Raw genomic sequence first — 23,023 nt, 5'->3', positions numbered from 1 at the left:
CAGATGTGATTAAAAGTCTATCCCGTACCAGTGATGTACTTGTTCCCTTCCCTCAGGAAATCTGAATCACATACATTAGCTATATTATAAGTATTATAAGTATTTTTGGTCCCCTGTGAGCTGGCTATCAGGCGGAGATCCTCAGGCAGGTTCTTAAGTCCTCAGTCTGAGACTAAAGGTGATGACATTTTGATTTCAGATTAAAATTTTAGATACAAAACATGCAATCATTTTACACATCGAGGCACATTTGTTACTGATTAAGCCAAATATAATATAACATAATATAATCATATAATATAATGAGTATTGTTTCCTTTGAGACCAAGTAGAATTAAATAGAATTAATAATATTACTTTAATCTAATTACTTTTCCACCACTGCTTTACTGTGGTGTGTCTTATTTTGATAATAAAAGTTTAATAATGAAACATTTGAATTCAGATTGCTATAATAATTAGAGATATTTTTCTGAAGTGTCCTTGAGCAGTGAGTGCTGATCTCCAGCTGACCCTGCCGAAGGGGAAATATTCAAAAATCAAATTAATTAACGGTTTTGAATGTAAAAAATCACAACGTGTCCACTAAACCGCTTCAGTGTGAACTATTCCACATATTTTTTTATGATAACCTTGGTGGCAGTAAACGTCTCACCACTCAGTGGCGCAACAGCTCCGTCTACAACAGATGGATTCAATTCTTTCATTTACCATTCTGAGGCAGCAATCCTCTCTCTCTCTCTCTCTCTCTCTCTCTCTCTCTCTCTCTCTGTCTCTCTCGGCCTCAGTCTGTCTGTCTCCGTCCTTCCTCGATACTCTGCGATGATCCATAATCACCACTCTGTGTGTCTCCATCAACATTCATCACTCTTTATGGTGTTTCGCAGGCAGGGGCGCGGAGGAGAGGAATAGAGAGTGGGGGGAAGAAGACAGCTTTCCAGTCAGGGCCAGGGAGAAGGCTACTCAGCACTCTATTTCCAAATGACCTCCCAGATAGAAAGAATGTCTCCCTGTCCGCACATTTTGCTCTCCAAACGGGAGAGCCACGCTGACCTTCTCCCTTCATTTGACTAAACTGCATTTTCACAAATGTATAGTTCCAGACATGCAAAGACATTTTTGGCTGCTAATCCTGAAAAAAGGGCATCTGCTCCTCTTCCATAGGAGTCATCCATTAGCACGTAACAGTGTAAAATATGTCATTTAATTAACCACAAAGCAATTTGTGATTTGTTTTAGATTTTTAATATGAATTACATTCCTAAAAACACAACAACTTCACACTGTTTATAGGAGTATTCAGGTAAACCAGGTTCATTTGAAAAATGCATTTGGGGTTCACACCTGAATAAGTTCCTCAATGAAAATGCAAATATTGTGCTTTACTTACTTTATAGTGAACATATGGCTGAGAAGCTAGGTCAACTTTTAGAATCCAATTTTTAATTTAATTTTTCAATAAAAAAAACGTTATTCATCCCTAAGGGACAATTTCTCAGCATACAAGATTAATAAAATGTCCCGATGCATGCTCTCCCTCCCTCGCTCATGGCACCTCCTGTTAAATTCAATTAAAATCAGATTTAGGAATACCATTTTCCACAGCATTTTCAATCAAAAATTGCTAGGGCATGGCAGATTTATAATAACAAGTACCTTACTTTACCAGCTCAATAATTCTAATAATTTAAATTAGGAACGTCCAACTCAATTGTTTGAGTTTTTTTTTTTATCTATCGGGCCTTCCATTCAGAAAACCATTTGTCAATAATGGCACCAATTCCATGTTTGCACGCGGCAGTCAAAGGGCATTGCTTTGCGTCAGGTGTCAAGGAATATTTGAATTAAAGCTGCAAGATTTAAAAAAACAACGCAGTTTTAAATCTATACTTGGTTATGATGCAGCATGCAAACGTGGTATTTCCATTGAGCGATTTTTAAGTTGTGGAAATGATAAATGATATATAACAAAAGACATAAGTGAGAATCATTTTTGTCATGGATACACCAAATAAAATCCAGCATTTCCTTCTCAAATATGGGTTCCATTTTACAGTATTACTCCGATGAAAATGATGCTTCTCAGCCCAGGACTGTATCATCCTTCAGTATGTGGGGAAAGTGAACTGAGCCTTCCTACAAGCTGCAGCGAGTCCTGCCAAGTGTGCAGGTGCATTAAAGAATCTCTCTGTGATATGTACACCGTAGAGATAAGGCTGGAAATCACTGGAGTGGTTCTTTGGGCAAGACAGCTTGCATCAGTCAAGCTGCCCGGTGCCAAACATTGAAGGTTTTGGTTGTAGGCTACTGAGCAGCAGCTCTCAGCTGTGACCGAGTTAACTTTGTGAGTTAGATGCAGGGTGGGTTGCTGCTGAAAAAAAAGGAGCTAGGGTGTTCACTCAACCTTTTCTGGGTCAATAACACTAAAAAAGCCAACCCGTCTCCCTCCTCTCATCTCAATCAAAGCTATTACGTAAGTAATTTAGAGCGGGTGTTAAAGGGAAAATAACTTGCCTCATTTAAATGCTAATTTGTCTTCAGCTGCAGATTCAGTACAATGGCAACAGTTTGGCAGAATATGGAATATATTGCGTGGAGGCTCATAGATCAGACACAAAGACAGTTTCCCAACCAGGAGTCCGCCATAAAAATCTTTTATTTCTTCATGCATCTTTTGTGGCCCAGCGGTGCTGCATAAATACACAGAACCAGTGGTCCGCACTACTGCCGTGACTGAAAGCCATTACTGGTGATTCTTTTTTTACAATGACACCCTTCTCCTTCAGTGGTGACAGTAAGCCCACAACTTCTGTGGGTGAGCTGCATTCTGGCCGTCATACGTGTTGAATTCAATTCAATTTTTATTTATAGTGTCATATCACAACAGAAGTCAACTCAGGACACTTAACACATTGAGCAGGACTCACATTCTGACTCTGAACCACAAATGTAAAGGTCCAGCCGCTGCATCATTTAGTTACTCTTACACTCCTTCCCACCTGCATACCTTTGCCTTTTCTTCAAGCAATTATCAGGCTTCCTTCCTTCCTTCCTTCCTTCCTTCCTTCCTTCCTTCCTTCCTTCCTAACCTTCCAGTCTCCCACACTCTTCTTTTTAATTCCCCCCATCTCTCCCCCTTTTGCCCCGCTCCCTCACCGTCTATCAGAATCTTTAACCTCTTTCAATCCGTCTCTCTGTCATCCTCCGTCTCTGTCACTGTTTCTCTCTCTCTGTCACTCGCTGTCTGTCTCGCTCCATCTTTCTCATTCTCTCCGTCGGTCTGCAGCCACTCTCGCTGCGTCTCTTTGTGATTGAGCGAGTTGAGAAGTTAGTTGGATACCCTTCTTCTGTCCTCCCAAGGTTAACCACACACACACACACACACACACACACACACACACACACACACACACACACACACACACACACACACTGACCTGTCTGTGCTCTTACAGGCCTATCAGCTGTTTTTTTGATTTGCTCACAATTACCTTTTGTGTGCGAGTGTGCACATGTGTGTTTGCATGTTTGTGTGGATGTGTGTGTGTGTGGATGTGTGTGTGTGCGTGTGTGTGTGTGTGTGTGTGTGTGTGTGTGTGTGTGTGTTTGTTTGGCTTGCTCATTTAGATTTTGAGCTGTATGAATTTCAATTATGCAGGGTTGACAAGGAAATGGCTTGAGTTTTAATTGGTGGGGATTCGCCTGCGACACAAGGTCATTGGCTGATAATGTATCAATTATATGTTGGACAGCTGAGAGAAAGAGAGAGAAAGAAGGCTAGTGGAAACGAAGAGGAGAGCAGAGGATGGACATAACCTCATTTGACTTGTCAGCTCTGACACACACACACACACACACACACACACACACACACACACACACACACACACACACACACACACACACACACACACACACACAGGGCAAAGTCACCCCAGGCACAACAGCAGGAACTCTTCAAAGCACAGTCAACTCTCTTTCTTATGCTCTCCTTCCCCACTCTATTTTGTCCACATGCACTCCCAGATTAGGACGAAGGTGGGTTTTTAATGTCATGGCTTCCCGTTCATTTAACTTAATCTCTTAAAAAACAAAAAATTATTTATCCGTCTCCTTCTGTCCCCCAATTTTATTTAGAAATTTGTGAAACTGAGTGAATTTAGTGATCAGGGGAATATGTTGGGCATGAGGTTGAACACCTAAAGCCGTGATCTTGGACTTTATGTGAAACTTTTTATGCTTTTGGTCACCTCAAGAGACGCCTGCAACAAGAGCACGGCATCTTTGGTGTTGTTGATGATGACATCATCACTCAGTTGACATTCTTCCATAGAAAGTTAATGCACCTAATGACTAAAAGAGACATTAGGAAATGTAGATCTGACCTGATTGCACCCAGGTTTACATTTCATAGAAATTCAAATATGTCTTGCTCCTTTATTTTATTTGTTTTAAGCTTTAAATAGTGAAGGCACGTAACAGTATGTGGGAGCAAAACATCAAGGCTGCACATACACTGTTGGAAACAAAAGAAGAAGAAATAAAACCAGGTCACGCCAAAAACTCTTTGGCAATAACTTTTACCCAAAAAGAAGTAAACTTTTTTTTTTTTTGCATGTTCAATCATAGGCATAGGTTCGCATTCAAAATGTGCATTAAAAATAAACACACTTGCATTCTCCTTTCTTTACCGTCTTTCTATCTTCCTCTCTTTATTTTGGATGCCGCTGCTCTTTCGCCCCGCTGAGCTTTCACTCAGATGTGACTTCAACACTTTCACAGACCGCCGGCCTCCATACTGTGTCTATGAGTATGTGCAAAGCTTCGATTGTTTCTCTCTTCGTCTCTATCTCCCCTTCTCTCCACCCTCCATCCCCTTCATGTGTCATTTTACACTTTTACTCTCCTCACCTTCTTTCTTCCCATCTCACCCTCCTTTTTTTTTCTTTCCTTGCTCATCTTTTGGCCTTTCTCCCCTCTGGTCCTCCTCTCCTCCTCCATCCTTTTCATCTCAGAGTGTGTCAATTTGGATGAAGTGACTCTCGTCGCCGTGGCAATGCAGAGACGGTTCGGAGGGAAGGTGCGATGGAGGGCCGAAGGGACAGATGCACCGAGCGAGAGATAGCGGCGGAGAGATGGAGTGACATCTGATGTTCTCTCGCTGGGGCAGCCATGAGTGTAGTTACAATCTGTAAACACACACACACACACACACACACACACACACACACACACACACACACACACACACACACACACACACACACACACACACACACTCACAGTTGGGAATGAACACAGGGGAAATCTGTGCCCTCTCAAACAGAGAAAATTAACACAACAGGAAATTGGTTTTTGCTTTCTGCGTAAATATGACACTATATCCCTTGATGAATGATATATAAATGATATGTGTAATTTATTTAGCTACAAAGGAAATGGAGGGACGACGACAAGGATACAGAATGAGTACGAGAGACAGTAAAGTAAACAAACTTGAATTCTTAAAAGAATTGTTTGACGGTTTGAGAAACTCTCATAATTGTCGATTGAGTATGAAGTTACAGCTAGCAGATGGTTAGCTTAGCTTAGCATAAAGCCTGAACTCATAGGGAAACAGCTAGCCTGCCTCGGTCCGAATGGACACACACAGTTTTGCCTTTTTTTCCCCCTTTCCCACTGTTGTGACACTCAGGCAACCGACAGATCAAACAGCGTGGCAACAAGTGTCTTCTGTGATCACCGTAGATAAGGTGAGACAGCTGACCTCTTTGTAGTGGCTGTTTGCATGTACGTGTGTACGTGTGTGTGTGTGTGTGTGTGGGGGCATACTTACCAAGTTCAATTAGTTGGATGGGAATCTGAGGACAATGAGACAATGTTAAAGTGTGTGTGAGATTGTGTTTTCTTGTGTGTGAGAGAAAGAAAAATGATAATGATGTCTGTGTGTGTCTTTATTCAATCGTGTGTGTGTGTGTGTGTGTGTGTGTGTGTGTGTGTGTGTGTGTGTGTGTGTGTGTGTGTGAGAGAGAGAGTCTGCGGTTGAGTGTCTCCCCGGGCCCTTTTCTGATGGACCACTACTGGATGTTGTGGAGATGAAAGGGATGCTGGGAACTCATCTCACGCTATGAATCCTGGGTAAGTAGCGTGTGATGTGAGCACATCCTCATCACTCAGTGAAAGAAGGCTTTCATCCCTTATCCGTTCCCTCTATCAATATCCCCTCGTTCTGTCTACTGTCTTCGTCCTTGCCCCCATTTCTTTCTTCTCTTCATCGTCTTCAGTTTCTCCTTTTTTCCTCTATCGTTGTATTTTCTTTTCTTGTCTTTTCTTTTCCCTACTTGTTTCTTCCCCTCATTTCATACCTATTTCCTTTTCTCCTTTTTATTTCACTTTCCTCCTTTGCTCCGCTTTCCTTTCCACTAAACTTCTTTAAATTCTTCCTCATGGTTGTCTCTTTTCCTTTCTTTACCTTTCCTTGTCTTTCGCTCCTTTCCTTTTCTTCCCTCCTTCTTCATTTATTTCTTTTATTTTACTCACCACATCACAGCTCAACACATCTACACGTTTCATCTCCCCTTCTCTCTCTTCCTCTCTTTTAATTTCCCACTTTCTTCTATTCCTACTTCTATTTCCTCTTCTGTCATTTCTTTTCTCATCACCATCTTTTTTCCCCTTTTCCTTTCCTCCCCTGAACCCTTCCCTCCTCTCAACTGTTCTTTCATTTCCTTAGTTTTCCCTCTCTCCTGGTCTCATTCCTTTCATTTCTGCTTTCATCCCATCCTCTCCTTCTCATCATCAACTTTTATCAATGTACATTTTTTTTCTCTCCACTTCTTTTCCCCCCTTTGCTTTATATCCTTTTCTCCTCACCTTCCTTATTGCTTTCCTTTCCTTTCTTTCTCGTCTCTGCTCCTTTCTCTTTTCTTTTTCTTTCCACCCAACTACATTCTTCTCCTCTCATCTCCCGTGAACATAAAATGATCAAAGTGCCCATTTCGGCCATGACAGTTCAATTTTACCAGGGCGCGTGTGCACACACACACACACACACACACACACACACACACACACACACACACACACACACACACACACACACGCACTCTCTTGCACATAGTTTTCAAAGGGTGTACATGCGGTTAGTGAGACTCTGTGTCTAGATGGCAGATTTTGTATGCCTCTGCTTGAACAAGTCCGATAAGTCGAGTTTCAAATAGTCCTCTCATGATTATTCTTGTAAAAGGAGATTTGACGTTGACATTTTGTAACCTCAAACTTTTAGATCTCGGATGGACAAAACTTACTTACGAAATTGCCACAACGTTACTGTCACGATTCCCTTCCTCGGCCCTGGCTGAAGCATTACACTTTAACCTGTGGAGCTGCTCATGTAATAGATGAGTTATGTAGTTTATAATTAGTTATTGATTAATCTGTCAGCATCTTTCTAAATTAATGAAAAATTCACAATTTTCCCTAAATCATTGTGTTTGACTAAAACCAATATAAAAAAGATATTAAATTTACAGTGAGTTAAAACAACTTTATACATCTTGAAATGTTAAGTAAATGGTATACAGTGTAAAAAATGGTGTTTCAAGTAAAAGTCCTGCATTCAAAATCTTAAGTAAAAGCACACACATATTAGCTTTGAAATATAAATTCAAGTCTATCAAAAGTACTTATATTATTATTATTATTAGATTTTATCATTGGATCATATTTCGATGTAAAAGATGGTAAAGCAGAGCCAACTTCATCTACTTTATGTATCAGGGTAGTTTAAGAGTAAGTATTTTAATTCATACAGTATATCTGAAAAGTAACTAAGTAGTGACAACATTGGAGTAAAGACTATAATACTGGCTTCAATAAAAGTAGTGGAGTAGAACAGGTGTTTCAATAAAAGAGGCTACAACAGTCAGTGATGGTAATCAGCCATAACTGGGCATTTAATAATAACAAAAGGACAGACGGCCGTACCACGGCTAGAAAGCCAACCTCATGCTGTGGGAGCACTGGGACTACTTTACCTGTGAGAACACAAATGAAAACACACTTTAAAAAAACAACACAGACACAATGTAGCAATCAGCGCTCTGCGGGTGAACAAACTGAGCACTTTTAGAGGTAACCATCGATAATTTGCCATGTTAAATATGCTTAACATTGCTCTCCAGCAGCTGACAGTCAATTATCTTTTTCAGCTTCTGACCCTACAATAGAATTTATGGCGGACCCATTATATCATTAAAAAATACAATACCTCGGAGTGCTTGCACCCTAACATTGCCCAAACAATAAAAATGCTAAACTGAATATAAAACATAATTGACGATAATAAAAACCCCAACCAGGTTTTGAATCACCAGAGCCAAAGACTCCCAACAGTGTCCCAGCAGAGGCACGCGAAGCAGCATGGAGGCAGCCCACCTGTAGTTTCAGGCTCTCACCTGATTGGCTGCTGCTGCAGGAAGCCAGGTGATTTTGTTCGCTCCTGATTGGTAATTAGCAGCGACTGGGAAACTGAAACTAAAAATGGACTACGAGCAACAGTAACAACCTGAGACTTTTAGCACGAATAGCAGCGATATTATAATCCAAACGATTACATCCACCATCCGCGGTCTTCATCAAAAACCGGTATGTGACACTTTTTCTCTGTGGCTTTCCTGAATGCAAACCAGCCCGCCGTGGCCGCCTGTGTGAATGACGCTGCAATGCAATATTGATGTGATTGTGTTGCTGGCAATGGGCGAGACGTAATGCAGCTCATTTGCCTTTTGTCACCGGCTGACTTCCACGGACATGAGCTGCAGGCTCTTCCCAGTGTGTGCTGTGTGATGGCCTGGTAGTCGCTCATTGGATTGGATTTCTTGCTTTTGCTTTTTAAGTGAGTAATTGGCTTAACTTGACGAGCAATGCTGCATGTAGGGCATCATATGTATTTGTAAGTGTGATGCTTTGATGTTAAATGACATAAAAAGGCCTCGCTTTTAAATTCCACTGCTTTTGGGCTTTTGATCCAGCATGTTTCTTTTTTTTTTTAAGATAATATGCAAAACTTAACTGTTACACTTTAATATTAAACATTCACAAATAGTACTGCTCTTACTCCCCCACCCACAATGCAGTTCATCAGTGGTTATTATGCTCCTATCTTCATAACAGCGTGCCTTTTTTGAATTTCTTCTTGCATTTATACATTTTTGTTCGGATTAAATGTGCTGAACCTGGTTTGCACTCGTGCCCATCAAACGTGGTGAATTGTGAGATCAATTCCAGCATCGTGACAACCCTACCGGGGACAAGGATGTGTGTGTGTGCCAGTTGAGCTGCTGCTCTGGGTCAAACTCCAGGGCTGCTTTCATCTCCCCGGCCTGTCAGTTATGAAGTTTGCCCTGCAAGAAGACGATGCTTTCTTCTATTTTATATAGTGTCTTCCTCTTCTGCCTGCTCACGGTCCTTTATTTTTTATCCTCCAACTTTCCGAAACACTTGCACATCCACGTGTCTGCTCCTCACAGGTTGTTATCCCCTATGTGTCTTGCAGGCGTTGCACACTTATTCAGTGTCCTTCCAATAGACTTCTAACACACTCTGTTGGTATTAATATGCATGACAAGCTACACTCCAGCTCTTTAAACTCAGCAAGCGCACTCGCTCTCACATTTTCTTAAGGAAATGCAGGTTGTGTTTTTCTTTCCTCCTCCCTGTCTCCACCCTTTGTCTCTCTTTTTCCATCTTTCTCTCACCCCACCACCCTCATCTTCCTCCGTTGCTCTGCGTCACTTACTCAATACTGATATATGATGCAATGAAACAAAACGTGTCAACCCCCCCTCCCCTCGCTCTACTCCCCTCAGACCTTCTCTCGTTTCTTCCGTCTTCTTCGTATTCCTTAATTCTCTTCCTTAACTACCTCTTTCTCTTCCTCTCCTTCTCTTTTAGCTCTCTCTGTTGTCTGTCCCCCCCCTCCTCCTCCTCCTCCTTTTCCCTTCTCCCCTCATCTCTTCGTCTTGCTCCTCCTTTACCTCTCCAGAGTCCTCTTCTTTTCGTCGGTTTCATTAACAAGATTTATCTTCTCTAGGAATAACATTATACACACACCACTGTACGCCAGCGTTGCAGTACCACTTTTCTACCAGTCAGTGTCACTGTGGTACTGCGATGAAATGAGGGGGGAGGGAGGGGGGTGATGAGACTGGAGGAGTAGCTGAAGGTGCGGGTGAAGGAGGGTTATCGAATGCATGCAGATGTGTGTGTATGTGTGTATGAGTGTGTTTCTATGACGATGCCAGACTGCAAACTGGCATCAGGATGGCACCTTGATGGGATCACATCAACATAATTTGAAATGAACGCCATCCACACTGTATAAATGACATTCTGCTGGTACCCTCACCCTTTATTTTCCAATTCGTTTATGTTTGAATCCATATTACACACTCGTAGCGCCTAAATGTCTTCCTAAAGGCCAAAACTCACTCCCTCCCTCTGTGTGTGTTTCTATATGTGTGAAGATAAACCATCAAGGTCCCACATATTCTTGCTGAAAGTGCAAGTACTTTGGATTTGGCTTTATGACTGCAAATATTTGCACAGTTAGATGAGCTGGATGAGGCGTTAATGGAGGCACTTTTTAAAAGCCCAACATTTATTTGTCTCTCGGTCTGTTGGCCCACAAGACTACGATCTACGATATCATAATCCCTCTAAAGTAATGGGCCCCGCTGCTGACGGAGGCTGATTGATGCCAGTTTTCCCTCCACGCGGAGCTAGCTAGCTAGTTGACATTGAGCGAGAGCCTGACAGAGAGGTTGACAGAGTGACGACCGCGGAGTGACTGGTGTTCATCATTGCAGCGTTTCTGACTGGAACAAAGACTTGGTGAGAATCGGTGGATGTAAAAATATGATTTTCCCCTCCAAAATTACAGGAAAAATTCAAATTTTATTTGACAAAGTTTGACTTGTAAAAGCCTCTCTTGACAAGGTTGGAATTGGAAACTGTGTTTTACTGTGGATATAAAAACCTCACCTTGTCCCTACAACCCACATTGCCTCTTCTCTTTCTGTAAAACTAAAAGCAACTTTAAGAACTAAATAGAACAAATATTAAACGTTGAAAATTGGTAGTTTTGAATTAGAATTTTTCGGTTTTGGATTATGTGTATTATAAGACTTCACATTGAGTGTAACTTCAGAATTGTACAGTTTTTAGGTTTAATTTCACACACATACTGTTAAGCTGGATTTATTAAATCAGAACGTGTTCAGTCAATGCTACATGTTTTCTTATACTCTTTCCCATTTCTTATTACAGTTAATTTCTTAATAACAGAATACCTCGGGCCTAAATTAAAACTTGTTTTTTCCCTTTTTATCCAAAGAAATTATTTATATTTTCAAACCTGCATGTGCAGACTTCCTCCTGTGTGCATCACACAGTGGTAGACTGGCAGACGGATCGTTCACACCGAACACGCCGCATGTCACTGATGTTCAAATTTGGTGATTTTGAGCACTTTTAGCACTCCATGTCCATTTTGGCCTTAAAGTCACAGCAGAGTTTTGACATGGAGATTAAAAATCTTCAAAATCAGTCATAACATGATTGTTTTAGTTGCAAACAACAACATTATAAACAGTTTATTACATGGTTTCATAAAATAAACACAGAAACAACAAAAAAATGTATTGCTTGCAAATAATCATTCTCCTGCCAAGCAATGTAGTTCTTCTGCAATATTTAGCAGAGCGTTTGTAAAAGTCTCACACATGCAGTGGAAAGCCTGCATGATTGGGATGATTATTAACATTTATCTGGACCTCATTTATTAGTCGTTCAATTGTAGTGCACAAAAAGTAATGTTTATTCATGCATGTTGGCACTTCGGTCTTCTTTGTTGTTGACTTGCCTTTTTAATTGCACAGTGCCAGAAGCAAAGAGGACATTACTCCAGCATCCTCTCTCGCTGTAGTTTGGGTGCCAGTAAGATTGCCGGGATGATTCAGGTCACTGACATGATTTCTATCGCCTCTAGCATCAGATTTTTATTTTCCTTTTTCGTACACGGCAGTGCTTCACAAGCAGTGGTTGGTATAGATCGCAGCCGAGGAAGTTAACCCCCACGGGCTTCTCTAGCAGGCTACACCTAATGTTCGGAACCACATGTATCTATCACCGACAACTGTTGTGTTCGCATTCCAGTAGCTGTCATCATTTGCCAGCGATATCATTTTTGTTACAGTGTATCAGCTTGCAATTGACCCTTCACTTAGCCCCGTCCCCCGCTGCTACTCCGTCAAGCTGTCAGAGCTACCTTGGATCCCACACTGTTATAACTGCACTCCCTGCATAAATATTATCATATTTTTTGGAAAAACACAAAGCGATTTTCAGAGAGAAGCACACAGAAGGGTCTACAATATGTGTTTGAAATATATATATATGTTCAGGATGTCAAACTGACTCTGCAACGAAAACAAGTGTCTCACAATGGAAGAGACCCTACAGAGATGGACCTTATTGTCGAAGAGTAAATTATTTTTGTTAAACCAGAAACTGCAGCTTTATCGCTTTTCGCCAAATAAAACAGACTCCATTGACAAAAACTGCATTGAATTTGACCAAGTTGTGCAGAACTCTGTCAATGTTGGCTCCACACGTTTTTAAGAAACGTCATGTTTTAAACATGACTAGCTTAATATCCAGAAAACCAGCCTGAACATCTGAACACGGTTCCATGAGAGTCTATGGAGCAGAAGGACAGACTTAATGTAACATAACTAGATAAAGGTGAGCACAGGCTTCAAATAAATGCAAGCTAGCTTCAGTTACATCTTAATTAACCACAGATTGACTTTTCTTGTGATCATGTCTGAAACGACAAACAGTCCACATGTCAGTTTAACTGACTGTCCCGTCTTTAAGTTCTAGCTCTTGAATTCCTCTCTTATTGATTTTAGCACGCCTCCTTTCCTTTTTAACTTCTTCCTCTATCCTGTCTGTCTCTTCCAATCACTTATCCACGCTTACCCCACCCAATAAATCAAAATTCACAACAAAATCTGACTTTAAATTGACACAGTTATACTATTGTAATATGTTCACAGCATGAGAGTATTTTAGGGTTCAAAAACATGGCTCAATGTAGCATAAAGAGCTAGTTTAAAATTTTCTTGAAGAAGTCATATTTAGGTCTTCGCAGGCCGGCACTCAGACACACACACACACACACACACACACACACAGTTTAGAGAGAGCGAGCGAGACACGCAGCAGAGATAATGACGAGCTCTAAAGAGGCGTGTAAATGTTATTCGTGGTTTCTTCATGTGCGTTCTTGGTATTGTGTGTGTGCACGTATGCATGTGTAGGTATGCTCGTGTTTTTGTGTGTTAAGTGTTTGTGGTTGTGTGTTTGTGTGAGTGTGCAATGGTGTGTGTCATGTAGTCAAGCCAGGGTTGTATTGTTGTCAGCATAGGCCCTCTAACATCATTTATACGGTTTCCACACTACTGCACACACACACACACACACACACACACACACACACACACACACACACACACACACACATATACATACACATACACTCATTCATTCAGCAGGTGTCTACCTTGTTGGGAGAGCAAGGCAAAAAGTGTGCCTCTGTGGATCTATCCACATGTTTGTGTGGGTGGTGTGTGGCTGTGTGGTTGTGCGCAAGCACAGGTGTGTGTCGGTTGATAAAGTTTATCAGCTCAGAGCACGTTGCTGTTGGCAACCAGTGTTGTGAAGGGAAAAGGTGTGCGTGTGTGTGTGACATTGGGGATGAGGATGGCAAACATAAGCACGACTGATGACCCTCTCCTCATTTCAGAAACGCACAGCAAAGAAAAAAGAAAAGCTATCAGTATATTAAAGTTGATATTTCAAAAACACCGATGTCTGCAGTGCCCGAAACATTAGTTTTTGTAAGCGAAAGCATGGAAATGGATCTTTTAGTAAGCTGCTGAGCAGAGCAACATATACACACAACAACTGGATGCACACTATACACAGCACTAAGCCACGTTTTCAGGTTGTCGGCGAACCAAATCCAAACATCTTGATTTGAAACTCTGGCTGATATTTAATGGGTAAACTGAGACAGTTTTGTCACAGTGCAGATAGTCCACTGTTGATAGGCAACAGTCAGAATTTCCACTGCGTGGTACAACTCGCCTCGATTCATGGTAATCATTCCTTTTTTTGGTATTTCATGAGCAAAAGTTGTGGATAGTACTTTGGACGAAGTTCCAAGATTTTCTGTCAGAATGAATGTGATGTTACGGCAGTTTCAAGCAGTTGCTATGACGATCAGCTAACCTACATTGAGGGGATACTGTTTCTGGAGAAGATAATCGAGTCGTCGAGTACCATGCAGTGGAGTATCGAGTACTTCTCAAATGACTAATCCAATTGGCTTTTACCTCGTTGCTATAGTTACATGTTAGTAAGGTAAATATCATAATTGGCCCATTCAAATAAAGTACGATCCAAGCATTTGATTCGTTCCTTGGGCTTCAGTAGCCTGATAAGCATGGAAATCCACAGTGACTAAAAACTTTGGACCTTTTTGTGTGCAGACTATGTGTGAGAAACATTCGTTGCCCTCCCAACTGCTGCTGAAGTGCCTCTGGGCCACTTGACCCTCGAGTGCTCCAGTTGCTCAGCGGCTAAAAGAGCATGACTGCACTGGGCAGCTCCCAGCTGAGAGTCGCAGTAAACCCTCTGAAATTGCTTTCTTTCTTGTCAATTGGTTTGGTTCATATAAATCTACTGCATGCTTTAACCAGTCTCGTTAAATATTCATACCCGTTCTCTGCCAGAACAATACTGTCTGTCATGAAAGGGATTTCTATGCACAACAACTTAAACTGTAGCTGTATATGTTGGAGTGGCTTTGTTTTGTACATGTAAGTGGACAGGAGTAACACACGGGTTAAAGTTCCCTCTAAGTCTCCCTCACATTTCAGTTTTGACATATGATTGACCCATCCCTCTCTCTCACACACACACATCAGCATCAATTATACATATAAAATATACTTTCAACTTCATTCATTAAATTCATCAAATATTTAACATCCAGCTTCCTAAGATTCTGTACAATGGTAAATATACACTCTAAAATTCATTCCAGATACACAATATTACCATTTCTCTCAAACATTGTTCACAAATCAGTCTAAATGTGTGATAGTGAGCACTTCTGTTTTGCTGAGATAATCCATCCCACCTCACAGGTGTGCCACATCAAGATGCTGATCTGACATCATGATTAGTGCACAGGTGTGCCTTAGACTGTCCACAATAAAAGGCCACCCTGAAATGTGATTTTTTTTTTGCTTTATTGGGGGTCTGGGGACTCGGAACCAGTCAGTATCTGGTGTGACCACCATTTGCCTCATGCAGTGCAACACATCTTCTTCGTATAGAGTTGATCAGATTGTCAATTGTGGCCTGTGGAATGTTGGTCCACTCCTCTTCAATGGCTGTGCGAAGTTGCTGGATATTAGTGGGAACTGGTACACGCTGTCGTATACGCCGGTCAAGCACATCCCAAACATGCTCAATGGGTGACATGTCCGGTGAGTATGCTGGCCATGCAAGAACTGGGACATTTTCAGCTTCCAAGAATTGTGTACAGATCCTTGCAACATGGGGCCGTGCATTATCTTGCTGAAACATGAGGTGATGTTCATGGATGTATGGCACAACAATGGGCCTCAGGATCTCATCACGGTATCTCTGTGCATTCAAAATGCCATCAATAAAATGCACCTGTGTTCTTCGTCCATAACAGATGCCTGCCCATACCATAACCCCACCACCACCATGGGCCACTCGATCCACAACATTGACATCAGCAAAGCGCTCACCCACACGACGCCACACACGCTGTCTGCCATCTGCCCTGAACAATGTAAACCGAGATTCATCCGTGAAGAGAACACCTCTCCAACGTGCCAGACGCCATCGAATGTGAGCATTTGCCCACTCAAGTCTGTTACGGCGACGAGCTGGAGTCAGGTCAAGACCCCGATGAGGACGACGAGCATGCAGTTGAGCTTCCCTGAGACGGTTTCTGACAGTTTGTGCAGAAATTGTTTGGTTATGCAAACCAATTGTTTCAGCAGCTGTCTGAGTGGCTGGTCTCAGACGATCTTGGAGGTGAACCTGCTGGATGTGGAGGTCCTGGGCTGGTGTGGTTACACGTGGTCTGCGGTTGTGAGGCCGGTTGGATGTACTGCCATATTCTCTGAAACGCCTTTGGAGACGGCTTATGGTGGAGAAATGAACATTCAATGCACGACCAACAGATCTGGTTGACATTCCTGCTGTCAGCATGCCAATTGCACGCTCCCTCAATGCTTGTGGCATCTGTGGCATTTTGCTGTGAGACAAAACTGCACATTTCAGAGTGGCCTTTTATTGTGGGCAGTATAAGGTACACCTGTGCACTAATCATGATGTCAGATCAGCATCTTGATGTGGCACACCTGTGAGGTGGGATGGATTATCTCAGCAAAGCAGAAGTGCTCACTATCACACATTTAGACAGATTTGTGAACAATGTTTGAGAGAAATGGTAATATTGTGTATCTGGAATGAATTTTAGATCTTTAAGTCCATGTCATGAAAAATGGGAGCAAAAACAAAAGTGTTGCGTTTATATTTTTGTTGAGTGTAGATGCCCTAATATATGCCTGATTAAGTGAATCAGATTCTGGCCATGATGCAACTGTTCCACATGGAGTTCCAGGTTTTTTGTCGCTGTCATTATAAAGTTCAGCTCATTCAGAGTTATCTGCTTAATACATCCAGTCACCCTGAACTGCTGAGAATTGAATGCCAACAGCAACAAAACATGATCCAAATGAGTTCACTTATTTTGAATTTGGGGGAAGGTAAAGTGATGATTGGTGCATCTTTAATAATAAACTGAATTTCTGTGGGTTTTGGACTGTTGGTCGACCGATGGGAAAACATCACCTCACATGGGCATCGTAATGGGTGTTTTCCTTCTATTGTCCATTGTTTTATAGAGCAAGTCCATCTATATAGAAAAAAATTAATTGATAATGAATGTCATCCTTCCCCTCATTAACTCCCTTCTTTCATTCAGATATGTGCAAAACACTCCCATCCCTCCTCCCTTACAAGGAACATTTATGGTAACCTGGGCTAACACAATGCCTCACAGTCGCATCCCTCCAGTTTCCTGATGAGTGATGACACATAAGAGCACCATTAGTTTTGACATAGCAACGGGTTGAACACAAAATGATATGTTTGTCCCAATTAAAATGACTGTATGTGAATATGTTTACATGAACCTATATGATCCCTTGGGTATGAAAGCAAGATATGGATGTTGAATATCCAATAGAGAAGATATTCATAGTTTTGCATTAAATGCTTGCATTCAGGCAGCTGACTAGGAGTGTTGTGTGTCTGAGCATCCTTGAACGCAGCACGAAGGACAGCTGATAAACAGTCTCTGCTCTCATCTGCAGCACCATGCAACGATAATGTTTGATTAAAAAAAATAAGGCTGATTAAATGTCGCTGTGATGGATTACCCATCTTGAGCAGGCTTCACGTATCTGCAGATCCATTTGCATAGCACGACAGGATGAATGTTTTGTCTGTTTTTGTTGGTCGGATCGAGACAAAATCAGTCAAATGAAAACAGACGCACCATCCTTACAAAGTTGAGGTTTGAATGTGTCTCGTGGCGTGTGCGTCACATGACCCAGCCGGCGTGTTCTCCACTGTGTAACACGATGGACGCAACTTCTAAAATGATTTCTAAAATGAGTGTGTGTGCACTAGATGGCACTGTTGCCATGTCTCACCTCACACACGCAGACACACATACACACACTCAAACAAGCACAGATTGGCAAACACAACGCTACCTAAGGCTCAAGAGATGGAGAGGCGTTCTGTCTGTCTATCTGTCTTCCTACCTCTCTGTCTCTCTCTCTCTCTTTGACACACACTCTCGCTCTCTGCCGGCTGTTTTCCCTCTCTCTCTTTTACACACACACACACACACACTTACACGAGCCTACGTCTGTCTATCCATCCACTGTAATGTAATATACCGTTATTACAAAAGCAGCCCATAATATTTAAACCCATTGTTACAGCATCCAAGTGATGGAAAATCAGGAAGATTTACAGTCGGCATGCAGTATTGTGAGATTCATGAAATTAGAAAACATGTTGTCACAAGCTTCTGCACTAGAGAGAGAGAGAGAGACGGGCTGCATAGCCCTGCCTCATATCCATACACTTGCATGTTACTGCAGCTGTCTACTGTCGGCCGGAATAGTTTTTGTTGGAGAGGTGCTTTGCTGAAGAGCACTTCAAGAGAGTGAATTACCTCTCAGTCACCACTCCTACAGATTACTCTGCCTGTGGGGTTTTAAAGTGTTGTCTGCCTGGTCACCCTGTTTTTTTTTTGTTTTTTGAGGAGGCCGTCGACCTGAAAGATCAAATATGAACAGTTTGCACGAATTTGTAGTCATCTTCAATGTGTCGCAGGAAGCACTTCATCCAATCTCACTCGAGAAAGAGGAGAGTTTGAACCACGGCCGACAAAACTCATGTTCGTCTCTACCTGGTTATCAAAACACACGCACACAGGCAGAACATACGGAAGTGAGTGACTTCCTCGCCATCATTTTGTTATTTTTTTGGGCAGTTTTTACCTTTTTATTGACAGTGAGAGTGAAGGGGGGAGAGAGAGATGGGGATGACATCGCAGAAAGGGTCGTCGGTCGGATTCGAACCAGGGGCCGCTGCGGTGAGGACTTAGCTTCAGTACGTGTAACTCTACCACTGCGTTTGTTGTTAGAGAGGCTGGTTGTGTCTCCTTCCAACCACTAATATGAGGTGCCATATCGGACAACAATCGCATTTTGGAAGTCATGTGACTAGCAATCTAAACGCCTTTCTCAAATGGTTTCAGCTGAAACGGATCATTATAACCTTCAAGAAGATTTATTTGACAGCGGATTTTAAGTTAGTAAAATGTTTAATCAAGATTTGCCGACAGGACACTATTCATCATGAAAATTTCAAGTTTGACCTCTGTTCATCATCAGTGAGCCGGTGAGGAGTGCCAGCCGCACACCTCTGGGGGGGGGGGGGGGGGGGGAACGCAACAGCAAAACAAATTTGCTCTTTTGTGGAGCTGGCAGTTAAAACACTTAAATGCTTGCCAAGAAACTTGATATTGCACCGGGTCAATAAAGCCAAATGAGTAAATCACAAACTAATGAACACACTCAACCAAACTTTCCAAATTCGCCCAAAGTAAAATATAACAAAACCCAGTTTGCTCTGCCTGAGTGAAGCGGAGTAGGAGGTGAGGACATCCTGACTGACGGCTCACAGTGCAGGACACAAAATGGCTGTGAAGTTTGGCCACCGAGCTGTGACACTTGAACCGTCACATCTGATTTAACAGAGGTTGCTGGTTGGCTCCTCGCAGCGACAGAAGCCAGTGCTGCTGCTGCTGCCGCCTCAGGAAGTGTAACTGACTGCCATACATCCTGTACAACCACAATCCTATTTAAAGTAGAAGTAATAAAACCATCTGGCTCGAAACAAATGTTTTGACAGATAAGACTGCTGAGTTCAAGTCCCATAGAAGTACACAACACTGACGGTACAACAAAAGTGCTGCATTTTCAGTACTAAATATGAGGTATTGTAAGCCAAGATACATTTACTCGGCAGTTTTCCTCGTGAAATTGTTTAGCATAGTGACAGCCACTCCTATCCTGATGCATGTTGTCTTGTGATGGGTTTAGTTGGTCTATTCATTCCTCCAAACACAGTAAAACATCAGTAATCATCAAGGATAACACAGTAATTATATAACACTGACACAGTGCATACTTTTATTTGGATACCTGATTCTTTATCTGTATCTGTATTTTTACAGTGTCTACTGCTTTACTGAAGTAAAAAAAAAACACCTTGAATCTCTCAAAAAACACCCCAAACTTTCTTGTCAACAATAACCTGCTGTTTGGCCATCTGTAATACTGCAAGTCAGGGATTCTTCAGCTTTTCAAGCTGAGATCCAAATCAGTAGTCCCTCCTCCTCCTCCTCCTCCTCCTTTCGACCCAACACCTTGTTCTGTAGCTCAGTGCAAACCTATATAGCCAAGGCCTAAAACCTGACTGTACGAAATGTTTCAATGTCGCCTCCTCCACAGAGCTCAAAGGGTTAACCAGGAGATTAAATGACCTTGAACAATCAGAAAAATATGAAATAAAATAGGTGTTCCTGCCCACCGAGCTTCTAGATGAGCTGGTTGCCCGTATTTAACGTTTCCTCACCCGTGGGGGGAAAAGCCCGGTGAGGTTAAAACAAACACTCGTCTACTGTGTTTCAAATCATTCAGAAACTAACTCAGACGAGTTGTGAGCTTTTGTGGCTGAAGCACTGCTGAGCAAAGGCATTTCAGCTCCCATAATGTGCACTAACCTGCTGCAGAGATGTAGCATGCTCCATTTACACATACACATTCAGATAAAGATGAAATACTATCTATCTTGATGTGGTTAAAGGTCTCTCCCTCGGAGAGAAGTGCAGCCGAATGGTGGGGAGCAGATGGTGAGGAGACGGAGCGATGCCGAGGGGAGGGAAGGGAAAAGGGAAAAAAGGGATGAAGACAGTGTGTGTTTCAGCGTGTCAACACACGGATATTTTCTCTGCAGCACTCTGTCTATCTTCATATCTCACCCGGGTGTCAGGGGAGTGGGCGGCAGGGTCTGTCTGCAGAGACCACACACGTTTAGCCTTCAGAAAGCCAGCCTTGGCAGTGCTCACCGGTATCACAAACAGGGAAGCAACACATACTGCAGTTATGTATCACATGCGTCCTGTAAATTTGGATTTATATAACTGCAGCAGAGATTGCATGCTTTATAGTTGGGCAAGGCACTCTTGTGCAGCTTTATAGTTAAAGACAGAAGAGAGGCAGCTTCTTATGGATTGCAGTGACGGTCGGATGGTTCACCTATTTGGTCTCCTGAAATATTTCATCAACTACTGGATGAGTTGCCCAGAGAATTCGTGCAGGCATGCATGGTCCCCTGAAGACAAACCCCTACTGACTCTGGTGATCCACTGCATTGACACATGTGGTTTTTGTGTGAAATAGCTCAAGACCAATTGGATGGATTGCCATGTAATTGGTGCAGACATTTATGTCCCCTAAAGGAATAACTTTGACGACCACTGAACTTTCATTCGAGACATTTATCATCCGAAATGTATCGTTCTTCACATCTCCAACATTTTATGTATAACTAATGACATTACCATCAGCCTCAGCTGTTCTTTGTGTTTACTGCCAATTAGCAGATGGTGAAGGCGGTGAGTGTTGTACCTGTAAACATCAGCATGTTGTCACTGTGAGCATGTTGGCATGCTGATTTGGCATTTAGCTGAAAGGACCGTTGAGACCGAGTGCCGACTCAGAGTTGCGAGGCATGAAGCGTAATTTTGTTAATCTCTGAAGTGGCCCTCTTTTTTTTTTTTTTATGAACCGAAAAAAAAAAAAAACACCTTGACGCAAAAGTGTTTTCAATCAATAGACAAAGTGATGAAACTAATTTCTGAGGGAGCTGAAAATAATTTGATTGAGGAGGCAGAAGGCTGTTAAGGCCACGTAATTTATAAGGGTGCATAGACTTGAATATAAACTGCAGTATTGATGGGAAAATCTATAAACTTCCTGGTAATTTGATTCATACTTTCTAATACCTCCTAAATAGAATGAGTTATAGAGTCCGTTACATAGAGTCCTGCCCTTCAGAGGGACATCCTATTCGTCAGCCTCGGACAGACGTCGGCCTTCCTGAGAGGATGGAAATGGATCATTTCAGATCGAGAAAACTGGATTGTTGAGAGCCATAATAAAGATTCCAAAGGCATGCATTTATATAATATCTCAGATGAAATAATCCCTGATATCACGGCATTATTAGGTTCATTATTTTTAATTTGAAAGCCTGCATCAAATCACTTCATATTACAGCCACTGTGATAATTCAGTGTTTGGTGTTGATTGAAGCTCTCAAGGCTCAAAAGGGAAATTATTTGAATGCTCAAATAAACGCTGATGCTGATGATTCCTTGATTTCCTTGTCCTTGTTTATTGGTGTTAATTGTGACAATGGATCCGGATGACATGCATAATTTGTGATGAACCATAATTGACTATTTACGACACATTAATAAGCAGTGTTTGTCAGCTTCAAAAGAACAAACATAAGACTACAGAATAAAGCGAGCCTGGAGGCCACACAGCAGACCCCTACATACAAGCTCTGCAGGAAGAACACAATAGGTTTTGATATTCAGCTCATTGACAAGCATTCACCTTGAATCCATCACGTCAAAGTGACTTTGAAACCAAGATAATGTGTTTAACTTCCAAACGTTCCTGGAAAAACCCCCCCATAAGAGTAAGAGTGTGAGATTGAGCTGAAAGAGTTTTTGCCTGATGATGAAGCTAAAACTGCTTCACTGTCTTGGAAAATGTTACATCTGGTAGATTTCCCAGCTGGCCGGGCCGGTTGATGCATGCCATTCCACGACTATTTCCCCCACATTTCCCCCAAAATCTTAAAAAAATAATGGTGGAATGGCTTGAGGATAACTGTTCAGATGCTCCCGATCAGATATAAATGCATTTAAATGGGAACAAAAAGTCCCAGATGAGTCAAACTGATAGACATTTCTGAGAAAACCCAAAGCTGCGATCACTTCATGTGCCTTTTTTTTTCTTTCATTGATTTGGATATTCATGTAGTCTCCAGAGATGATCGTTTTGTGAAGATTTGGTAAAGAATATGCACAAAAATGTATTCTGTTGGGTAAAATATTTAAGTTCAAAGTTTAATTAAGAACTAATCTGAAGCTTCCTAAAATTACTTTTTTTATTTATAATGGTTT

This window comes from Eutrigla gurnardus (genome assembly GCF_963514095.1).
Source record: "Eutrigla gurnardus genome assembly, chromosome: 17".
NCBI classification, from domain to species: Eukaryota; Metazoa; Chordata; class Actinopteri; order Perciformes; family Triglidae; genus Eutrigla; species Eutrigla gurnardus.
Note: the sequence above shows the minus strand (reverse complement) of the source record.